Source organism: Mustela nivalis, assembly GCF_964662115.1.
Source record: "Mustela nivalis genome assembly, chromosome: 6".
Lineage (NCBI taxonomy): Eukaryota > Metazoa > Chordata > Mammalia > Carnivora > Mustelidae > Mustela > Mustela nivalis.
The window spans coordinates 133,887,321-133,912,958 of NC_139025.1; the positions used below are offsets into that span (position 1 = coordinate 133,887,321).

Consider the following 25,638-nt stretch of genomic DNA (forward strand, 5'->3'; position numbering starts at 1 on the left):
AAAAGAGGAAAAAAAATGTGGAGTAGAGAATTAACTGATCTTTGGAGCTCTTCTAGTTTTTTGTCCCTATGATCCTTCATTGTTTATCTTTCTGAATTCCTAAGAAATTTTCTAAGAGGTTCCCATATGTAAATATAATAAATAATATATTTCTCAAATATTTAAAAAATGGATTTCCAGTTCTTGATACAAAAAGGCCTGATACAAAAATGGGTTTCCATTTCTTGATACAAAAAGAGTAAGTCCCCTGAAATTTACTACACAATGTTTTTTTCTCTAGTTCCTTAATAATTTGAGAAATAATAGTAGTAAAATCATTTTGATAGTAAGGAAAGGTGTCTCACTTTTTACTTAAATGAATGCAATCCATGTACATTTCAAATTCTTTAATTTGGTGCTTTTGGAGATACACGCATTTTTCTCATTTCCAATAAAACCTATAAAAACAAAATTGAGAATGTTAAGAGTTATTTAGTAACACATCACTTCTAGTCTACAATAGCTATAATTAGAGTTGACTGTCTTTTCCTTTTGACCTTGCAGAAAGAATTAATGTTAATGAGGAACACTTATTATGAGTGTGGAATTGTTCATATACAAAAATAAAAACAAAACAAAAATTAAAAAATCACCTGCTATGGTCTGTGGTGCCCACAGACATTGCTCAGAGTTGAACACTTTACTCTCAAAGATACACAAAAAAATATCCCTGTGTTGACAAAAATATAAGCCTGTAGCTCCAACACTTGAATTATTAAAAATAAATGAAAAAATCTAAGTTAGATATGAAACAAACTTTCTTTTTAATTGGATTTTAATATTAAGGAATGGATATTATAATGGTTTATCTAGGGTAAATATTGGATCTACTAAAATAGAAATAAAACAAGTCAACCAGACTACCTCAGTGCCACTGTAGTTTGTTGTTTTGGGGGGATAAAATGGAAAATGTGTACTTTATTAAAGAAACTAAAATAAGTGAAATAACCTGAAACATTCATAATTTGAATGTCTTTTCCTCTATCTATGTGTGACAGGCAGAATAATGGACACACCTAATTAAAAAGAAAAAGAAGAAGAAGAAGAGGAAGGAGGAGGAGGAGGAGGAGGAGGAGGAGGAGGAGGAGAAGGAGAAGAAGAAGAAGAAGAAGAAGAAGAAGAAGAAGAAGAAGAAGAAGAAGAAGAAGAGGAATGCCAAGAGACACATACAAACACAAAAAGACCTAGATGAACAGGAAATTCTTGAAATTCTTCCCAATTATTTAGCATGAATATTGGAAAATCTTAAATCTGAGAAGTTTATTATAAGATTTTTTGTTTGTTTGTTTCTGTAACAAATCATGTAGGTATAAGTCAGACTCAGTACATTTGTTGTGCTTGGTAATGAATAGAAGTTTTACAACCTTGGGTACAAGAAATAAGCCTATTATACATATATTTTAGTTGGAAAATGCTGATTGGACATATGACAATATTCTCCCCCTACTCTGGATTAGAATTTTATTAATGCTATTGGAATTTGGAAGTACAGGCATACTTCATTTTATTGTGCTTTCCTTGATTGTGCTTTGCAGATATAACTTTTTTTCATTATTATTAATTGAAGGTTTAGGACACCCCTGAATCAAACAGGTCTGTTGGTATCATTTTCCAACAGCTTTTGCTCATTTTATGTCTCTATCACATTTTGTTAATTCTTATAATATTTAAGACTTTTACATTATTATTGTATTTGTTATGGTGATCTGTGATCAGTGATCAAACCCACTGAAAGCTCAGATGATTGTTAGCATATTTTTTAGCAATAAAGTATTTTTAAATCAAAAAAAAATAAAGAAGAAGAAGAATGGACTTGCAAAGATGTCACATCTTAATTCCCTGAAGCTATGACTGCTATTTTATAGGTAAGAGGGGAATTAAGGTTGTAGATGAACTCCAGATTGTTAATCAGCTGACTTTGTGATGAGATTATTTGGATTTTTTCAAGGGAACTCAATATAATTATAGGGATCATTTAAATTTAAAGAGAGAATTAGAAGAAGAGGTCAGAATAAATTGATATTACTATATCAAAAACATCAAAATATCATTGTTGACTCTGAAGATGGATGAAGAGAACCACAAGCCATGGAATGTGGGTACCTAAAAAAACTGGAAAACAGAATATATCCTCCCAGAGAGCCTCCAGAATGAACATGATTGGATAGACACTTTGATTTTAGCCTAGCATGACCCATTTTTGATTTTTGACATTTTGTATTTGAAACCATGAAATAAATGTATGTTGTTTTAATTCATAATTTATGGTAATTTTTATATCATCCATAGAAAATTAGTACACCAAGTCTCTTACCTGGAACTCTATCCCCTGAAATTGGAATTCCTTTCTAGATGTTCTTCTTACTCAGGCTTGGGTAACTTTAGCTTTCATTCTTTTCCTTTATTCACACATTTTATTATTAATGCTTTGAAATTCTTTAATTAATTTACATGATTGTTCATTACATGAAATAAATAATCTTTACTAAAGATTTATTTATTTATTTGAAAGAGAGAGAGAGAGAGAGAGAAAGTGTGTGAGCAGAGGGTTAGGAAGCAGTAGAGGGAAAGAGAGAGAGAGACTCTCCACTGTGTGTAGAGCCTGACAGGGGGCTTAAACTCACAACCCTGAGATCATGACCTGAGCCAAAACCAAGAGTCAAATGTTGAATTGACTGAGACACTCAGGTGACCCAAGGCAAATAATCTTAATTTTGGTTAACATTACTTTATTCATTTCAAGGATTTTCTAATTAATAATTTATTAATTTAATAAACCAATCTAAACTAAATGTCTCCGGTATTTTACATTTCCAAATTTGTCTCCAGAACACTGCTGGAGCACTCTCTCTTTATTTTTATTCTATTACTATCTACTTCTAAATGATAAATTGCTATTACTTACGCATTTTATTTTAAAAACTCAGCCCAGCACCCAAAGTCTTTGTGATAGGCAGCTCCTAGGAAGCCTTGAGATTCCTATTTCCTGATGCACATATCCCCTCCTATTTGTTGTAAATTGGTTTGTGAATATGATGGGACATCCCTAGCATAATCACACCAATTTATATGACAAGCAGATTTTGAAGAAGTGATTTATGTCCCTAATTATTTGACTTTCAGTTACTCAAAATGGACATTTTCCTGGATGAGACTTTAAAAAAATGTCAGAGAGAATTGAAGGGAGATAGAGATCCTTCTACTGGCCTTGAAAGAACAATCTGCCAAGATATGTGGGGAGGGACATGTGGCAGGAAATTTTGAAGGTTTCTAGGAGCTCAGAACATCCCCCAGCTGATGGTTAGAAGGAAGCACTACCCTCAGTCCCACAACCAAAAGGAATTAAATTCTTCCAATAACCAGTAAGGATCATAAAGGACTCTGAGTCTCAGATGAGATCACATCCCTAGCTTACATCTTGATTTCAGTATGATGTGACCTTGAACAGAGAGTAATAAAAATATACTGACTGCTCATGCATACAAACTGTGAGATGAAAAATACATGTTGTTTTAAGTTGCTAAACTGGCCATGATTTAATATGTAGCAATAGAAAAATTGCACACTCATAGTGTTTGCTCAACATACTTCTCTTACTTCATTTCATTCTCTCCCTTTACACAACTATCCATTGTGCAGGCAAATAGGTACATTGAATGGAAAGAAGCCATAGGAATACTACCCCTGTATCCTTCAAAACCTTGCTCGTGGCACTAATCTGCAATCCTTTATAGTAATATGGTGTTGCTTTGGGGTTACTGTTTTCCTAAGTAAAGGTGGTTCCAGTGGCTTCCTTTTAGACTTTGCACAATTGCCTTCATTTGACAGGTGAAGGAATCAGTCCTGTGATTCTGCCAAGGTTTATTTTAATTACACATTTTGGACCTGGAGAAATAACCAAAAGGTGTGTTTAAGGAGCCACTGGTTCTACTTTTAAATGAAACTGAGATAAAACTCTATTGAGTGCCATAAGCATTTTCTCTGACTCTTGTGGGCCACAGGAAGATTTTGAGTCTCCTTGAAAAAGCGTCCATTCAGAGCAAGTGTCCAGCAATCCCCTGAAAGACTAATTATTCCTTCTTCCACAAAATACAATCACTTTGGCAATTGGTCCCTTTGGGGAATTTGAGAGAGATTAACAGCATATATTTTTAGCAGTGTACTGGGGTCCTTACTTTAAGAGACCTAGCCCTCCTTCATTCAAGTGGTTCTAGGCTCATAAACAGGCTCCAGTGTGGGAATTGTTTGAGAAGCTATGATTCTTTGTCTTGGTAATTAAGATTAAATTTTGATTTACCTGACCTGGAACTCTTCTACTTATACAGATCAAGTAAGGGTTTAAAGGACTGCCCCTCTGCTTCTCTTCTAGGGACACCATGGTTTTTGCAAGTCAGACTTACCTGTTTACCACTTGGCTTTTCTGTTAATTACAGTAACCATATCCACCTTGTCTTTTGCAATTAAATGTTGTCACTTGACCTCTTGGCATCTAATTATTCCCATTGAATTTAAGAGTCTCAGTTCAGTGGTGGCAGTCTCTGATTGATAGAAAAGAAGACCTACAGAACTCTTCAAATATGCTGAGTCTCCCCTCACAGGTATATCTTTCACAGATATGGTAAAAGGTATGTACCCTTGAGTGGGCAAACAGGTCTTAGTGATAAATCCACTCTAACATTCAAATCTCCCTAAATTTTTCATACTTTCTTCTACAAAATACAAGGTAGTTAGGGCTTTTCAACATAATTTATTGTAGGCCACTTTTTTTTGGTCCATATTTCAGAAAGTCAGTGAGATAAACAGAGACTTTTCCAACCCTTCAAACTCTAACGCTGGATCCAAAATCTCTGTAGAGTGGGTCCATGTCAACAATTTAGTTAGATTCAAGATAATGTTCCTTCTGCCATTATCCTAGACTCTTGATATATATTTATCACCCTATCTTCAGAATTTATGCCTGTATAAATTGGAGTATTCATGTAATTCTTTTGGAGTATAGTAGATCTCCTCATAGGTCCCATTTTGTACCTCATCTTTAAGCCCCACTGATACTTGAATCTAGCTCGTTAAAAGTTTTGAAGCAAAGAGGAGTAGCAAGGGTGGATCCTGACAAGAATATAGCCAGTATCTTCCCAGACAACTACCTAAAAGGAAGACATTACAGCTTTCTTAGTCAGCCTCCTCAGGCGTGAAGTTGGCAGAATGTATATACAGGTTATTGTCTCCAGCACGCCAAGACCTCCTCATATGTCCCATTCTGATTTTCAGGATCCTATCCCCTTCCAATCAATGCATTTACATAATAACATATACGCTGTGAGGTTGAGAATTCAATTTGTGGCTGTAATTCAACCACTCACGGGATGAAGCTCTGGGTTTGATTTTAGAAATATCATCTTTGTGAATACAGGAGATAAGGGTTTCGTTCAGGGAAGACATAGATACTTCCAGGCCATTCATGCAGGGAATTTAAAGCCCTGAGCTCATTCTGTTTCTGTACTTTGTACAGCATTAGGAGCAACCAGCCAATCTCATTACACTCATTAATTTGATAAAAATGTTTTATGATAGCAAATACATGGTCACTCAGAACCTTTCCTCTTGTATCTAACAGTGATAATTTGCATATCTCTACTGCCACCTCTTGTCATGGATGATGAGTGCCTTCTTTGCCACTGGATATAGAATAATTAGTATCTTTAATGAGAACCAGATGAGTGAGTCAATTTCACAAACCCCAGAACTAATTCAGAGAACTCATCCTTAAGATTCTGTCCCTCTGAAACCAATCTCTGTAGCAAAATTTGTAGCAGTCAGTGTTCTTTAGACAAAAACAAACCAACCAACCAACAAAAACCCCACAAACACACATGCACACACACATTTATATATATTTATATTTATATTAAATTTATATTTATATACTTATATGTATTTACTTTAAGGAATTGGCTCATATATTTATGAGACTGGCAAGTCCAAAATCTGTATAGGAGGCTATTAGGCTGGAAACTCAGATAAGAGTTGATGTTTGCATTCTTGAATTCAAAATCCATAACACAAGCCAGGGATCTAGAAACTCAGTGAGGATTTCTGTTCAGGCCTTGATGCAATATTCTTTCTTCTATTGTAAACCTGTTTCTTTCAATTGACTGAAGGCATTGTTGAGGGTAATCTACATTTTTCAATGTCAAATGATTGCAGATGTTAATCACATCTACAAAATACCTTGACGTTAACATTGAGACTAGTGTTTGATGAAGGTCTATGCCTTTGGCACTATAAGCTAGATAAGCTGACACAAAATTTAACCATTACAGTTAGCAAGGACATTCTTAAATGCACTGGCTGTATTTTTCCTCTTAGTTCAAGAAGTGTAAAATGCAATGACTACTAATACAGTTTGATGCCACTGACTTGATTCATGCTGAAGTGTTAAAAATTTAACCAAAATTATTTTTGTATGAGAAATGCATGCATCAGCATAATAAAAAATTTAAATAAAAGACAAATAATGCCTGAGTATTTTCATGAAAATCATTTTGACCTCATGGAGCTTTTCAGTTGGTGGATAAAGTCATAGAGGTATATAGAACAACTCTGAGATTCCCTGTTCTAGCAAATCATTAGTAGCTTATTTCTAGAAATTCAATTATCAGCTTTTTTAGAGAGAAAGATTGAGATGATTTGCATTCTCTCTTTTCTTGAATAACTATGTCACAGTTCCTTACTTCTTTCCCCTCCAGGGTTAATAATTAGAAAAACATCAAAAAGACACCAAATTCAGTGTTTAGTGTGTGTATTATCATGCAATTTTTTAAAAAAATATATTTTCTGCTTTCTTTTATTTTATTAATGAAGGATGATACTTTTTGAGTTTAATGGTTTATCTTGGTTGTACAGAGGCACCTACATGGCTCAGTCAGTTCAGCCTCTTACCCTTGCTTTGGCCTCAGGTCATGAGGCCAGGGTTCTGGGGTAGAGCCCTGCGTGGAGTCCTGCTTCAGAATCCCCACTCAGTGGGGAGCCTGCTTGTACACTCTCTACTTCTCCTTCTGCCCTTCCTACCTCGTGCTCTCTTTCTGTCCTTCTGTCTCTCTCTAAAAATAAAATTTTAAAAAACAAACAAAAAACCTTGGTTGAACATTCCATCAGGAAAAAATGATGAATTGTCCAAAATGAAAGTGTATTTCAAATAGAAACATTTGCATGTATTAATGTGTCAATATATTATTAAAGTATTTTAATGAAAAATGAATGGCTTGCATGTTATGCCTCAAACTGAGATTGTACATTGTATTTTAAAATTCATTAGATTCTGAATAATTATTTTAATATTAATAGAATTCTTAATAATAAGTAAATGAGCTCATAGTTTATTCATAAAAACAATTCTTAAAGAAATCATAGGTAATAATTTAAGTGAAATGCCCCCTAAAATAATCCTTATAATAAATTTAATTTCTTTTAAGATTCATTTTAGATTGAGGATAACAAATCAAGAATAATCAGCTATTAGTAAAATCACACTTCTGACATATTTTTCTTAAAAAAAGTTTTTTTCTTTTTTTTCTTTTCTTTTTTTTCAATTTAGAAAAATCCTTCCTATAATGTAAAGAGAGGAATTTTACTTATTTAGTTAATAGTATAATACATATGGTTATTGCATACATATGGAACTTGCGTCAATTGTTTCTTCTTCTTTCAAGATTATTCATTACACTTAAAGCTTCAGGATACTTTTGGCTTCACATAGTATTTTTTTTCTTTTAACCAAAGCTGAAATTAACATGTGCCATGTAATATACCATTTTACAGTAAAGAATTTGGTTATTTATAATATTTTTAATGAAACAAAGTCTTCCTTACACTCATATCACTATGTTGATAGTTTACAATTATTTATTTTAATACACTTTAGAGAATCACTTTGACTGAATAGGTCCATTATTATGTAAGTAGTATTTCAAACTTTCAGTACAATAACTCAAAATCTAAATCGAGATCAATTTATGTCAATATTTCATTTAATGGCTGTCACAAGTGAAAATCCTAATTTATAAAGATACATAGATGTGAATAAAAGTTCAGTATTCAGTATACTTACTAAACCACGGTTCTTTTCAAATCCAGTTTGCATGCAGTTCCAATTATATGGGTATATTCATTTTTTATATTTGGTTAGTTATTTTCCATAATTTCCATAATTTCTTAGTCCATTTGGGCTGTAAAAGAATACCACAGACCTGTTTGTAAACAATATAATTTTATTTCTCAAAGTTCTGGAGGTTAGAAAGTTCAAAATCCAGGCACTGGCACATGTGGTTCTGGTGAAAAGCTGCTTCCTGGTTTATTCACAATCATCTCCCTCTAACTTCACATGACAGATCTGAGGAAACCTTTCCCTGGACAGTAATCCCTATCATATGTGGTTATTCTGCCCCTCCTGCACGATGTCAGAAAACAAAGATCTATCCCCTGAAAAGCATAAAAAAAATAAAGATAGATGTCTTGATAAGAATAGAATAGCATTTAGAAACAGTTAAAAAAACGTATTATTTTTCTTTGGAATTTGATCATCCCATGAGAAAAGTTGTAATGATATAGAAAACAAACATTTCCTAATGAAACCACCAACCTGATTGAATAAAATAAATAGGATAGTCAGGACTGATGATCCCAGAAGGGCATCTGTGCAGCAAATAAATAGAGAAAATTAGTGAGACTAGACTAGACAGCAGATTTACAAGAAAAGGAAATTTAGTGCTGTCTTATAGATTTGAATGTATTGAAAGTAATTTAGATTAATTGGGGGCAAAGGAGTGTGTGAATGAATTAAGAATAATTATTGGAGTAAATATTGTTATTTGTACTCTTCCAATATCAATTTTTATCATTGTTTTATAGTAATAAAATATGTATCTTTTAATTCAGCATACAATTCCATGAAATATATGTGTTTCCTACTCACCCTGGCAGATGTGTATGGTCATATGACCAGGCTCTTGCAAGAAAATTCCTGTAGGTGTGAAATGTCACTGGTAGAAAATGTCATTAAAGAAACATAAACCCTTCTTCTTCTTCCTCTTCACCCTTCTTCCTCCTCTTATTCCTCCTCCTCCTCCTCCTCTGGTGCTTCTACTGCTGTTTCTTCTCCTCCTCCTCCTCCTCCTCCTCCTCCTCCTCCTCCTCCTCCTCCTCCTCCTCCTTCTTCTTCTTCTTCTTCTTCTTCTTCTTCTTCTTCTTCTTCTTCTTCTTCATCGTCTTCGTCTTCGTCTTCGTCTTCATCTTCATCTTTGTCTTCATCTTCTTCTCATTCTCCTCTCCTTCTTCACTGAATTAGAGATATCATGACTTATGATGACTGGATATCTTGGAACATGAAATGATTTTTCAAATATAACCTTCTACAATAGAGTGATGTGATTGATAGATCCAGGGTCCCAACACTATAGCTTTGAACTATCTACTTTTAGGTACTTAAATGGGAGACAGATAAATTTATGGTTTAAACTATGGGTATGTTTTATGATCTGTATGGAGACTATCATACCACTAATAAAATTTATTACTAGAATGGTGCAAGGCATATGGAAAAAACTAAAATATTTGTCCTTTTCCTTAGTGCAGCAGAGAATGGGGCCCAAGAACTCTAATTGCAGGTTGGAACAAATGTGCCTTTTGATATATTCACACAATGCATTGTGCATTTTCCTACTTTCTAGAACAAAACAATGTTTTAGGCTCATCTTGCACTTTTTTCCACGTAAACTTGGTGACATTTAATGGCAGATGTCCTTTCAAAATCAGTACCAATGTTCTCAATATGCTCATTACTAGAGTGTTAATTGCCTTCACATTCCAAACTATATAGACAAAACGTGAAAATATATCTTGGAATATATTTATATACACTTATATACTCTGCCTATACCCTATTTATCTGTCCATAATGTAATGATATCTATAATTGTAATTCAACACCTCAGGTTTCATTGTAACTTTCTCTTGGCAATGTCTTAAAATACCTTCTCTGGCAATGGTAAATGGTTTCACTGATCTTCAACACATTGATTTCTTTTGTTTAATTAATGTAAATATTTGCTCAATGAAAACATATCCACTATCTACCATACATACCCAATCACTCTATATCTTTGGACTCTGGGACCCAGCATATTCTAATTCTTTGTATTTTAATGAGTTGCTTTGAATGCTTCTTTGTTTATTCAGCTTCCTAGAACTCTGGTACAGGCATTATATCTGGATTATATTAGTTTCCATAATATTATATTAAAAATTTATGGTGATCTAAAGAACACTAAAAATATCATACTAAATTTTGCTTTGTTTTATATTTATGCATTTAATATATAATTGTATATGATAAATAACATATATTAATAATAGATCTATTAATATAATTGTAACTGTGGCTAATGTCAACTGAGCATTTTATACAAGCAAGACACTATGTTAAACACTTCATTTTTGTTCTTTCTTTGAATTGTCATACATAATTTTCAGTGGGAACCATGTGGACTTATTATGATCATAAGCAATGAATCTAGACAAGAATAGATTCAACTTTAAACTCCATCATTTTTTAATTGTAATATCTTGATATCTGACCTATTCTGTGTTTCAGTTCACACACGCATACACACATGCACACCTCTTGCAGTTAAAATAATTAAATAGTCCAATGCTTAACAAGATTCTAGTCACATATTAAGCACTGCAGAAAAGTTGACCATTATTGTTTGCAAAAAAAGAAACTGAAGATTTAGAAGGGTAGCTACTTTGTCCTAAGTTGCATTTCTAACTATTTATTAGATCAGGGAAGCTAATGCAGGTCTAAATTAATTATTGGTATTTATCTTATAAATATATATTTCATAACTGGAATGGAAATGTAAAAACATACCTTAAAATTTTACTATTGGAAATATCAAAAGTTTTCTAATCATTTTCTAGATTTTAGGTGTTAACTACATGTTTCTAGATTTTAGGTGTTAACTACATGTTGAAATCTCCACGGGCTATAATGATTGAAAGTCTTTATTTTATTACCAGTCTATAACTTTTTAAAAAACAAGTCCTTATATTTATACATTATTATATGCCCATCATAAGTTTTAGTAGCTATCACTTTCAATCTTTGTGTTTGACCAGCTCAACAAGTTTTTAAGTGAATAAATGGATGCATATTTTCATGCTTTTTTAAGTATGACCTTTTGGCTAATGAGGTACATGCTAATTATTTCCTAATGATGGTTAGCTTTAAAATAAACCCTTACTTCCTTGGCATCAGTTTCATATTTCCAACATATAAAATGGAACTTAAGATATAATTGGAACTGAAACATAAAATTTATTATTTGAGCAATGCAATAGAATGCACAATTACATTAAACAAACTGAAGAGCATAGTCGGTAGAATTTTAAAAATCACCCCTTCCTCCAAAAATTGTAAAAAATACATATAAAAATGATCATAAATAAGTTGATTGCTATACAACACAGTTGATAAAAACTCAATGCATATATATCTTCTTTGTCCATCCATCAGTTGATGAATGTTTGGTCCAAAATAAAATACATGGTTCCAAATTTAACACTGTTGACTTCTAAACAGCACAATGTATGACTTTAATAGTATAACTTTCCCTAAGAAATTTCTAAAACCTTCTCAATTAAAAAAAAAGACTTTTCATGAAGAAGGTTTCATATATGTACCAAAAAAACTTGCATACTAACAAGTGATTCTTCATATATCACCAGAGTTATTGAATCGAGTTTAATCTAAAGTCACAAAAATAATATTTCTTTAGATATCATTACAAATATTAGTTATCATTTCTAAGAATTTTATAAAATTAAGATGTTATATTTAAAACTTACTTTATTAGGACTTTGAGTTACCAGGGCTTAACTGTTCCTATTTACACATTTTCAGAATGTTTTCCACTTGTGGAAACTTTTTCAGAACTTTTTCCACTTGTGATTTCTTCTTCTGTAACTTCTTTGAAGGGTTAGTTTAGTATTGAATACACATACCACTTATTTTTCACATATTTCCAGATAAACTGATTTTAAGCAATTTTTTTACTTCTGTTAGGTGGTTTCTGTGCTCATTTTTTAAAATATTTTATTTGTTTATTTATTTGAGAGAGAGAGAGAGTACATGTGAGCAGGGGGAGGGGCAGAGGAAGAGGCAGAGAATCTCAAGTGGAGACATGTTGAGTGTAGAGGTTGACAGAGGACACAATCTCAAGATCCTGAGATAATGACCTGAACTGAAGACAAGATTCAAATGCTTATCTGACTGAGCCACCCAGGCATCCCTGCCTAGACACTTTTTTATTAGCAAAGATCTCTTCCAAAATTTGTTGGTATTGTATTTTAGTTTTTTTCTTATAATCTTCAGATCTAGTCTTCTGAACTAATATCTGTTGAGTTTAAAAGAAGGTCTTAGATCTATTTCTCTAAATTCGTTCATCCTATTCTACAATAGGCATAAAGTGAAGTTTGCGCTAAGATCTAAAAATCTATACTTAGAATTAATATAGAGACAGCTATATTTTATAATGTTACATGATCAGTATTTATTTCAGATTTTTAGGTCAACTTATGCAATGAGAGACTTAAAATAATGTTTAAAGGTAAAGTTAAACAAGCACTATTTGTGTAAATCTTACTGAAATGTTCAATTATTTATTTCATGATAATTTTATTTGTTTTCAGTATGGCTTTCCTTTATTTCTTCTTTTCAGAAAACAGATTGTTTTTAATCTAAATAGCAAGTTACCTTGTAAGCAAAAAAATGAATATTATAACAAATTTTAGAGCTTCATGTGACCAGTTACATTCATATAACACTGGAAATAACTAGAGAAAAAAGATTATCTATCCTACCATTTCTGGGTCATATTAATTAATAGCTCAACATAACAGCCTTTCTGATCTTTTAATAAGACCTAATTTGGTGGTCATATTGTCACAATAATCATAAAAATTTCTAACCAATTTATTAACTCACTTTTTGTATGTCCTTATACTACCATGATTTCTTTTGTTTGTTTGTTTTAGAAGCAGACTCCCCACAGATCAGGAATCATAAAGCAAGGCTAGACCCCAGGACCCTGAGATTATGTCCTGAGCCAAAGTGAGATGCTTAACATACAGAGCCACCCAGGCACCAGGCACACCATCATGTTTTTTAACTGAATTCTTTCAAAATAACCACGTGCTGTAATTTTTTTTTCATTTGTGTTATTTGATAATAAAAGTATTCCTACTTTCATATTACTTTGGACCAATTTAAAATAAGCTTTGTACTGCAATTAGTGGATAGTTTGAAAATATTTATTAATTCTCAAGTTTAAAATTCCTCTTATCTAATTAGAAAGAGTACAATAAATGCAAATTATTATTGTGTAGAGTAAATACTTTTAAAAATACTAAACCATTTTCCCACTAGCTTACTTAAGAATTATATTTTATTCCCAAAATAGTAGCTATTCTTTTCTGCATTAGTGTCTTACTTGCTTTCATTTTTCTACAGATTGAATAGTTGGCAGTCCTAATTAATTAAGTAAATCTACAAGATCAGTTTTGAGCCATAGTATAATTGAAATAGAATATAAAATCAGAGAGCTAAGAAGTAGAAGTATAAAGTATAAAATCTTTCAGATAATAAAGATGGACTTGGCTTAGTAATGTTTCCATCTGGTAGGTCAAAGAAAAATATCTATAGAAGAGTTTCCTGGGCATTCCAGCATGACTCTGAGAAGGGTAATAGCAATTGTTTCTGAAGGGATAGTAATTTATAAAATTTAAATTATGTATGATTGAGAATGTGTTTTAACAAAGACCCATGTTATAGAAATGTGTTTGGAATCCTGGTTTTATTAAAGTTATCTTACCTGGGAGAGAGGCAAGATGGCAGAGGATTAGCTGACTAAAATGACATCAGATGCCAGAAGTTCAGCTAGATAGGTATCAAACCATTTCGGACACCTACAAACTCAACAGAAGATAGAAAAGAAGAGCAGAAATTTTAGGAACAGAAAATTGACCACTTTCTGAAAGGTTGGACGTGTAGAGAAGTGAATCCAAAGCAACAGGAAGATAGACCATTGGGGGAGGAGCCATCTCCTGGGAAGCAGCAGAGCAGCAGAGCACAAAATCAGAAATTTTAAATGTCTGTTCCACTGAGGGACATTGATCCAGAAGCTAAGAAGGGGTGGAACCCACCCAGGGACAGTGTGGTCTGAGGTCCTGTGGGGTCACAGAAAGATTAGGGGTAAAAATAAACTATTGTGACTTCATCAAGATCAAAAGCTTTTGCACGGCAAAGGAAACAGTTAACAAAACCACAACAACTGTCAGAATGGAAGAAGATATTCACAAATGACTTATCAGATAAAGGGTTAGTACCCAAAATCTATAAGGAGATTAGCAAACTCAACACCCAAAGAACAAATAATCCAATCAAGAAATAGGAAGAGGACATGAACAGACATTTCTGCAAAAAAGACATCCAGATGGCCAATAGACACATGAAAAAGTGCTCAACAGGGAAATACAAATTAAAACCACAATGTGGTACCACCTCAGTATCAGGGAAATACAAATTAAAACCACAATGTGGTACCACCTCACACCAGTTAGAATGGCTAAAATTAACGAATCAGGAAACGACAGATACTGGAGAAGATGTGGAGAAAGGGGAATCTCCCTACACTGTTGCTGTGAATGCAAGCTAGTCCAGCCACTCTGGAAAACAGCATGGAGGTTCCTCAAAAAGTTGAAAATAGAGCTACCCTATGACCCAGCAATCGCACTACTGGGTATTTACCTTAAAGATACAAATGTAGTGATCCGAAGCGGTACGTGCACCCGAATGTTTATAGGGGCAATGTCCACAATAGCCAAACTGTGGAAAGAACCTAGATGTCCATCAACAGATGAATGGATAAAAAGAAGTGGTATATGTACACAATGGAATACTATGCAGTCCTCAAAAGAAATGAAATCTTGCCATTGGCAAAGACATGGATGGAACTAGAGAGTATTATGCTGAATGAAATAAGTCAAAGAAAGATAATTATCTTATGATCTCCCTGATATGAGGAATTTGAGAGGCAGAGTGTGGGGTTTGGTGAGTGAGGACATTAGGGAGGGCGTGTGCTATGGTGAGTGCTGTGAAGTGTGTAAGTCTGACAATTCACAGACCTGTACCCCTATGGCAAATAATACTTTATATGTTAATTTTAAAAAAGTTATCTTACCTGTAAAATAGAAATATTATCATTTACCATATAATATTGAAGCAATTTTTTAAAAAGATATAAAACACCATACTAGGTACTTAGGCATCCCTACATTCCTTATAATAGTATCAACATACTCAAAACTAATGCACACTCAATGCCTCCATACTGTGTTTCTTTATCCATACATGCCATTATAAATAAATACATGGTTTTCTCATATTTCAGTGTGAAATCCATGGTAATTACAAATATTCCATATTAAATGTGGCAGAATGACAAGAGAAAAAGTGTAAAGTCTTTCATTCATTTATTCATGTGCTCAATCTCCCATCCATTTGTACAAGTATTAATTAAAATTTGTCAATCATCACCTTATAATTTGGCAATTAAAACAAAGAAGTTGAATCATGTCTGTCCTCATGAAATTTATAAAGTATTTTGATTTTACCCTGTGTTAAAGGTTTAAGATAAGTTCATAGATGCCAGACATTTGAGGCATAGAATAAATAAATAAAGTGGAAGAGAACTACAGAATGGAAGGTTTTCTCAAAGCCTTTAAAATTTCATTACACTAAAAATAGAATAGCAGATAGTTTTTTATAACTTTAACAACAATGTAATATGGTTCCAAGGATATAACACGGAAATTACAAAACTGCTGTCCATAAAGAATTCATCATCATAGAATGAAGAAAGAAATTAAGCAAACAAAAATTTGAAATCTAGTTGATGAATGCTGTTACTTATAAATTTTTGCCCCATTTGTGGACGTAAAGAAAATAAAAATAAGGATTATTTAGTAAATTCTACTAAAATGAAAGATACATCTTTTTTAAAGTTATATTTTTAAAGATTTTTTATTTCAACTAACTTCCTATACTGTTGTTGTCATATACTTTTTTAGTATAACTCCAAACAAGACTGCATTTCTGTTATATTTAGTGCTTCAAAAATGGTAGACTATATCTATGAAAAAAAAACTAAAGAAGGAACACATATTTACCTCCCATAAACAGTGAAAAAAATTTCTTTGATTTAGAGAATATAATAATCTCTCCTGTCCAGTTTAACCTTTGTTGATGTGATGAAATGACTGAATGATCTATTAGCTTTTCTCAAAATTTTCATTCTTTTGTGTCATTTTAGTAATGCTCTGCAATTACTTATGCATAGGAAGAGAAAAGAAGCAAATGAATACTGATAGCCATGTAATATCATGTATTGATTTAGGTGCCTGAATCCATGTGCCATATCTTTTGAGACATACTTAAATTTATATATTCATATTAGTATAGAAAATACTCATAATAATGCAGTAAAGTATAAAATCATTCTTACATAAATATCTTTATCTATCAGATATTTTATATATTGACTTTTCAAATATTAAGATGAGCTTAAAGGTTTGCATACTAATAAAGTTAAATGAAAATGGCAAAATGACAAAATACATTGTTTGAAAAAACAAAATTCCATTGTTTAAAACCCAGTACAGTTTAATTTATATATTAACACATATTAATTATAATTTTTAAACATGAATTATGTTATCAATTTTCTATTTTAGTTTAATATGAGGCATATTTGTTTTTACATATATATTTATCACCTAACTATGCCACAAATAATATACATTTTGTTAAAAACATAGATATATTTATATACATATATGTCAATATATGGGTGTGTGTTTCATATCCTTACTCACCACCATATATGTCTTGTGACAGTCCACTGCATACTACATTATATCCAGACTCTTCACTTATCAAAGACCTTCATAACTTTGTCCTAATCTAGTGTTCTGACTTAACTTTTCAGTTGTTATCTACATGTGTCCTACCTTGTAGCCAGATTGGATTGCTATGGTTTTGGTAAATATGTTCTGTCCTCATGCATTTATCACTTTCTACTTTCACTACTAAGAATTCTTCAACAGAAACTGCAGATGACAAATTTGAGTAACAGTGTTCATGAAGCCTTTCATGAATTCCTCAAATTAGCTGATATCTCTCATTTATCAGAACCCCTTTTCCAGATTTCTGCTAAGGCATAACAAACATCCACATACTTTTGGCATAAAAAATGTGGATTTTGTGGGTGAGGAATTATGACAAGGCAAAATGTATATGGTTTATGTCTTTTTCTCCATGTCTCTATCTTTCTGTCTCCCAGATTGTTGAGTGGCCATCAATACAGTATGCAATGAAGATAGTCAGTTAATTTCTTCTTCTTCTTCTTTTTTTTCTCCTTCTTCTTTTTTTTCTGAAAAAGTTATTTATTTATTTGACAGAGTGAGACACAGAGAGAGAGGGAACACAAGCACTGGAAGCAGAGAGGGAGAAGCAAGCATGCCACTGAGCAGAGCCTGAAGTAGGGCTCTATCCCAGGACCCTGGGATCATGACCTGAGCTTAACAACTGAGAGCCAGCCAGGTGCCCCAGTCAATTGATTTCTTGAGTAAAATTGCATTTGATTTAATTCTGGGAATGGCCTTTTTTTTGCATTTGAAAAGAAAATGAATGATTTTAGTTGATCATACCTCTCTACAAATGAGTCTGAATAAAGTCCCATATACATATACACACATGAATTTACTTGTTATCATACGTTGAAGGTTTACCATAGTCTGATTTATTCATTGATTTAACAAGTGATTATTGGGTACCTATTATGAGGCAGGCACAGAGCTTGGACAAAGTATAATGTGATGATTAAAATTGATATATTTTCTGCTCATGAATTCTATACTGTAGTGATGGTGACTAATGTTTATGTGAGCCAACCATGTTTATTGAATTATAGAATAGTGTTAAGGACCATGAAGAAAAAAAATAAGGTGTCAAAACTATTTACTTAGAACTATTCATATTTAGTTTATTTTTTTAAAGGAAACATTTAATTCATAGCAGTCATACAATGTGTAGCATAGACATTTTCACAATATTTGTTCTTCCAGTACAGGAGCATGGAACATTTTTCCATTTCTTTGTGTCTTCTTCAATTTCTTTCATGAGCACTTTAGAGTTTTCTGAGTATAAATTCTTTGTCTCTTTGGCTAGGTTTATACCTAGGAATCTTAGGGTTTGGGGTGCAATTTTAAATGGGATTCACTCCTTAATTTCTATTTCTTCTGTCTTGTTGGTATAAAAAATGCAACCAATTTCTGTGCATTGATTTTATATCCTGACACTTTACAGAATTCCTATACAAGTTAGAACAGATTTGGAGTGGAGTCCTTTAAGTTCTCCACATACAGTATCATATCATCTGCAAACAGTGATAGTTTGACTTCTCTTTTGCCAATTTGGCAAAATTTGGATGCCTTTAATTTCTTTTTGTTGTCTGATTGCTGAGGCTAGGACTTCTAGTATGATGTTGAATAGCAGTGTCATGATAACGGACATCCCTGCCGTGTTCCTGACCTCAGCGGGAAATATTCAGTTTTTCTCCATTGAGAATGGTATTTGCAGTGTGTTTTTCATAGATGGCTTTGATAATATTGATAATATGTGCCCTCTATCCCTACACTTTGAAGAGTTTTAATCAGGAAGGGATAGTGCACTTTGTCAAATGCTTTTTCAGCATCTATGGAGAGTATCATGTGGTTCTTGTTCTTTCTTTTATTAATGTGTTGCATCACATTGATTGATTTGCAGATGCTGAACCAATCCTGTAGCCCTGGAATAAATTCCACTTGGTCGTGGTGAATAATCCTTTTAATGTACTGTTGAATCCTATTGGCTAGTATTTTGGTGAGAATTTTCGCATCTGTATTCATCAAGGATATTGGTCTGAAGTTCTCTTTTTTGATGGGATCCTTGTCTGGTTTTGGGATCAAGGTGATGCTGGCCTCAGAAAAAAAGAGTTTGGAAGTTTTCCTTCCATTTCTATTTTTTGGGAACAGTTTCAGGAGAATAGGAATTAATTCTTCTTTAAATGTTTGGTAGAATTCCCCTGGGAAGCCATCTGGCCCGGGGCTTTTGTTTGTTTGGAGATTTTTGATGACTGTTTCTATCTCCGTACTGGTGATGGGTCTGTTCAGGTTTTCTATTTCTTCCTGGTTCAGTTGTGGTAGTTTATATGTCTCTAGGAATGTATCCATTTCTTCCAGATTGTTGAATTTGTTGGCGTAGAGTTGCTCATAGTATGTTCTTATAATTGTTTGTATTTCTTTGGTGTTTGTTGTGATCTCTCCTCTTTCAAACATGATTTTATTTATTTGGGTCCTTTCTCTTTTCTTTTTGATAAGTCTGGAAAGGGGTTTATCAATCTTATTAATTCTTTTAAAGAACCACCTCCTAGGTTCGTGGATTTGTTCTATTGGTTTTTTTGTTGGTGGTGGTGGTGGTTGTGTTTTGGTTTGGTTTTTTTGTTTGTTTGTTTGTTTCTATTTCATTGATGTCTGCTCTGATCTTTATTATTCCTCTTCTCCTGCTGGGTTTAGGCTTTCTTTGTTGTTCTATCTCCAACTCCTTTAGGTGTAGGGTTATGTTGTGTATTTGAGATCTTTCTTGTTTCTTGAGAAAGGCTTGTACAGCTTAATATTTTCCTCTCAGGACTGCCTTTGCTGTATCCCACAATTTTGAACACTTTTGTTTTCATTATCATTTGTTTCCATGAATTTTTTCAATACTTCTTTAATTTCTTGGTTGACCAACTTATTTTTTAGAAGGATGCTGTTTAGTCTCCATGTATTTGTGTTCTTTCCAAATTTCCTCTTGTGATTGAGTTCTATTTTCAGAGCATTGTGGTCTGAGAATATGCAGGGGATGATCCCAATCTTTTGATAATGATTGAGATCTGATTTATGACCCAGGATGTGGTCTATTCTGGAGAATGTTCCATGTGCACTAGAGAATAATGTGTATCTGTTATTTTGGGATGGAATCTGTTGAATATACCTGTGTTGTCCATCTTGTCCAGTGTGTTATTTAAGGCCTTTTTCCTTGTTGATCTGTTGCTTGGATGATCTGTCCATTTCAATGAGGGGAGTGTTAATTCCCCTACTATTATTTTATTATTGTTGATGTGTTTCTTTGATTTTGTTATTAATTGGTTTATATAGTTGGCTGCTCCAATGTTAAGGACATAGATATTTAAAATTGTTAGGTCTTCTTGTTGGACAGACCCTTTGAGTATGATATAGTGTCCTTCCTCATCTCTTATTATAGTCTTTGGCTTAAAATCTAATTGATCTGATATAAGGATTGCCACCCCAGCTTTCTTCTGATGTCCATTAGCATGGTAAATTGTTTTCCACCCCTCTCTTTAAATCTGGGGGGTATCTTCGGGTCTATGATGAGTTTCATGGGCAGCATATTGACGGGTTTTGCTTTTTATCCATTCTGATACCCTGTGTTTTTTGATTGGTGCATTTAGGCCATTTACATTCAGGATAACTATTGAGAGATATGAATTTAGTGGCATTGTATTGCCTATAATGTGACTGTTACTGTATATTGTTTCTGTTGCTTTCTTATCTACTACTTTTCGGCTCTCTCTTTGCTTAGAGGACACCTTTCAATATTTCCTGGAGAGTTGGTTTGGTGTTTGCAAATTCTTTCAGCTTTTATTTGTCCTGGTAGTTTTTAATCTCTCCTTCTATTTTCAATGATAGCCTAGCTGGATATAGTATTCTTGGCTGCATGTTTTTCTCACTTAACACTCTGAATATATCATGCCAGTTCTTTCTGGTCTGCCAGGTCTCTGTGCATAAGTCTGCTGCCAATTAAATGTTTTTACTGCTGTACAATACAGACTTCTTCTCCCAGGCTGCTTTCAGGATTTTCCCTTTGTCGTTAACAGTTGTAAATTTTACTATCAGGTTACGGGGTGTGGACCTATTTTTATTGATTTTGAGGGTCATTCTTTGCATCTCCTGGATTTTGATGATTGTTCCCTTTGCCATATTAGGGAAATTCTCTACAAAAATTCTCTCCAATATACCTTCTGCTCCCCTCTCTCTTCTGCTTCTGGGATCCCAATTATTCTAATGTTGTGTCATCTTATGGTTTCACTTATCTCTCAAATTCTCTCCTCGTGGTCCAGTATTTGTTTGTCTCTCTTTTGCACAGCTTCCTTATTCTCCATCATTTGGTCTTCTGTATCACTAATTCTTTTGCCTCATTTATTCTAGCAGTAAGAACTTCCATTTTTTATTGCAACTCATTAATAGCTCTTTTGATTTCAACTTAGTTAGATTTTAGTTCCTTTATTTCTCCAGAGAGGGATTTTATCTCTCTAGAGAGGGTTTCTCTAATATCTTCCATGCCTTTTTCGAGGCAAGCTAGAACCTTGAGAGTTGTCATTCTGAACTCTAGTTCTGTTATATTACCAATGTCTGTTTTGATTAGGTCCCTAGCCTTTGGTACTGCTTCTTGTTCTTTTTCTTGCAGTGAGTTTTTCCACCTTGTCATTTTGAACAGATAAGAATATATAAAGGAGCAAATAAAATGCTAAAACGGTGGTAAAGACCCCAGGAAAATGAGATCCCAAATTGTGGGAGAACGAAAGGGGATGAAAAATAAGTTCAAGGGGAAAAAAAGGTTTAAAAAAAAGAAAACAAGGAAAAAAATATTTAAAATATATATATATATATATATATATATATATATATATATATATATATATATTTGTGACTAGAACAGGGTCACTCACTTAATTTTGGGAGTATTTTGGTCTCTTAGAAGAAACTACCTCCCAAGATTTTAAAGGATGAAAAACATGTAAGGTTAGGCACAATGAAGGGATGGAATAAATCTATAAAAATGAGGAAAAAAATTTAATTTCTAAAAAATAATTTGGTAGAGCAGGTTGGTTGGGACAATGAAGAAAGATAAACTGGAGAGAATTTGCTCAGGCTGGACAATAGAACAATCTTGGAGCTATATCTAGGGTATATTTTGATCTATTATGAGAAGTTATACCCCAAATTTTTTAGAAGAAAAAAAACACTATGTGAATAAAAATATATAGTTAGATACAATGGAGGATAAAATATGACTATAATAATGAAGGTTAAAAATAGATTATTATTTTTGTAAGGTATTTTAAAAATAAACTCGTTTAAAAAATCATTAAAAGAGGAATGGGTAAAAGTAAAAAAAAATTAGCAGAAGAAAAAAGAAAAAAATATAACTACAAGACTAAAGAATCATTGGGAGAAAGCCATGAATTCCTTGTTTTGCTTTCTCCTCCTCTGGAATTCCACTGTTCTCCTTAGTAAGTGAAGTTGATCTTGGCTGGGTTTCTTGTTGGTCTTCTGGGAAAGGGGCCTGTTCTATTGATTCTCAAGTGCCTTTGCCTGAGATGGATATGTCCTGCCCTTACCTGGGGTGAGGCTAAGTAATCCGGGAGTGTTTGTTCCCTGAAGGCTTTCCATAGAGTTCCGTAGATTTCTGAATGATGGAATGATAATTGTCTCACAATCCGGCCAAGAGTAGTGGAGAGCTCAGGGCCCCGCTCCTCAGTGCACCCTCAGAGAAAAATACTTAATCACTCCCATCTTCTCTGCCTCTGGCCATGTTTGGAGAAAAGCTCTCTCTCATTCGCACTTGGAGAAAAGTCCTTGGTAATTCTCATCTCCCTGGCCTCTGGCCATGCTTGGAGAAAAGAGCTCAATTACTCCCATGTCCCTGGCCCTTGGCCGTGCTCCAAGCTCACCCTGCCTATGCCTGGTTCAAAGTAACCCTGGGTTGAGAGCTCACTCCTCAGCTTTGTCTCTGTAGCCAAATTCCCCACTCTAATAGCTGTGAGTTCTGTGATACTCAGATACCCCTGGTCCTTCTGTGACCCTGAGGGACCTGGGGCTATGCTGACCCCACTTGGGCTTCACTCTGGTTTAGCCTCTGAGGTGATATCTCTCTGTGGATCAAACTTTTAAAAAGTCCTGATTTTCTTCTCCGTGGCTCCACCACTTGCCAGGAACTGGCCCCTCCCCCCACGGTCTACTTTCCCGTTCTGTGGGTTCATTTTTCCACTGGTTCTACCTTTCAGAAAGTGATCAATTTTCTGTTTCTAGAATTGTTGCTCTCCTTCTCTTTGATCTCCCATTGGATTTGTAGCTGTTTGCAATGTTTAGATAAGCTATCTAGCTCATCTCCTGCTACCTGTTGTCATCTCAGCCTGCTACTTCGCGATCTTGAATCCTTCCACGCAATATGTGGTTTTGATTATGTTGATGTGTATTCTTTCTGTACCCAGTTTGGTGAGTATTTTTATTATGAAAGGGTGTTGATTTTATCAAATGCCTTCTCTGTGTATATTGAGTTAATCATATGAGTTTTTATTGATCATTCTATTAATATAATGCATCACATTTACTGATATGTGCTGGTGAATTCATTTTGAGGAGAATTTTTACATTTTTATTTATCAGGGATATTATCCAGTAGTTCTTTTTGTTGCTGCTGTTTCTTTCTTTTTTTTTTTTTTTTTTTTGTAGTGCTCCTCTCTGGTTTTGATATCATGATAATGCTGGCTTTGTAAAATGTGCCTCGGAGTATTTAAACCTCTTCAACTTTTTGGGAAGGGTTTTAAAAGTGTTTGTATTAGTTCTTCTTAAAATGTTTGGTAGAATTCACTGTGGAAATCATCTGATTCTGGACTTTTATTTGTTAGAAGGTTTTTATTACGGATTCAATCTCCTTATCCCTTATTGGTCTGTTCACATTTTTTATGTCCTCATGATTCAGTCTTGATAGGTTGTATGTGCCTAGGAATTTGTCCATTTCCTCTAGGCTTTTAATTTGCTGGCATTTAACTGTCTTTTATCCTTTATATTTCTGTGGTATCTGTTATATTGTCTCCTTTTTCATTTCTGATTTTATTGAGTCTTCTCTCTTTTTTCTGAGTTAGTCTAGCTGTCTTTTTTTATTTATCATTACCAAGTCTAATTTTATTTACTGTTTAAAAAGAACTTTCTAGTTTTTTAATTCTATATTTCATTTATTTCTGCCCTAATTTTTTTTCCTTCCTTTTGCTACTTTTAATTTTACTTTGTTCTTTTTGTTGTTTTTTTGAGCTGTTATATTAAGTTCTTTATTTGAAATCTTTTTTAATATACATTTATAGCTATAAAATTTTCTTTTATAAGTGCTTTGCTGCTTCTCATAATTTTTTCTTATATATTTTTTTATTTTCCCCGAGATGTATTTTTATTCCCACTTTGTCTTCTTTTTTTGATTTTTTGTTTGTTTAAAAATGTGTATGTCTGTGTATTTGTAAATTTCCAAATTTCCATCTGTATTGATTTCTAGTATCATATTATTTTGGCTGGAAATATACTCGATATGCTTTCTATATTATTGATTTTGGGGGACTCTTGTTTTGTGGTTTAAAACGTTATCTATCCTAGAAAATTTTCCACGTCTATTTGAGAAGAATATTTATTGTGATAGTATTGGATGAAATATCCTGTAAATATGTTAGATTCATTTGACATAGTTCTTGTTTGTTTGTTTTGTTTTGTTTGTTTGTTTGTTTGTTTGAGAGAGAGCAGGGCAGAGAGAATGAGCAAGAGGTAACGGCAGAGACAGAGTGAGAAGACCCCCTCCTGAGCAGGGAGGCCAATGTGGGACTCTATCTCAGGACCATGCATCCATGTTGCCATCTTGATGACATCACCATCCCCAAATCTTCAGTAAGTGTTACTTTATATTTATCTTTTTTTAAGATTTTATTTGTTTATTTGACAGAGAGAGAGAGCTCAAGTTGGCAGAGAGGCCGGCAGAGGAAGATCGAGAGGCAGTCTTATTACCCAGCAGTGAGCCCGATGCAGGTCTTAATCCCAGGACCCTGGGATCACGACCTGAGCCAAAGCAAAGGCTTAACTGACTGAGCCACCCAGTTGTCCAGGCATAGTGTTTAAATTCACTATTTTCTTATTGATTTTCTGTCTGGATGATCTATCCATATGTGAGAGTGGGGTATTATTGTCCCCAGATACTATTGTATTGCTATTTATTTCTCCTTTTTGTTTTGTTAGTATTTGTTTTATATATTTATGTGGCTCAATATTAGGTACATGATATTTACAATTACTGTATTGATGAAATGATGACATTTTGCTTATAGTATAATGACCTTCTTTGACTCCTGTGGCGATTTTTAACTTATATAAACTCTATTTTGTCTGTTATAGTTATTGCTACCCTTGTTTTCTTTTGTTATCATTAGCTTGGAATATCTTTTTCCATCCCTTCACTCTCTGCCCATGTGTGTCGTTAAAGCTAAAGTGATTCTTTTATACGCAACATATTGTTGGATCTTGTGTTTTCTGTTTGTTTTTTTAATCTATTCTAGCCTTTCTATGTGT

At 33.5% G+C, this 25,638-nt stretch overlaps 1 protein-coding gene across 1 annotated transcript in view; it reads right to left on the minus strand.

Annotated features, from left to right (window-relative positions):
- The window catches only part of MCTP2 (multiple C2 and transmembrane domain containing 2), a 646,489-nt gene that overhangs the window by 167,205 nt on the left and 453,646 nt on the right, over nt 1-25,638 (minus strand).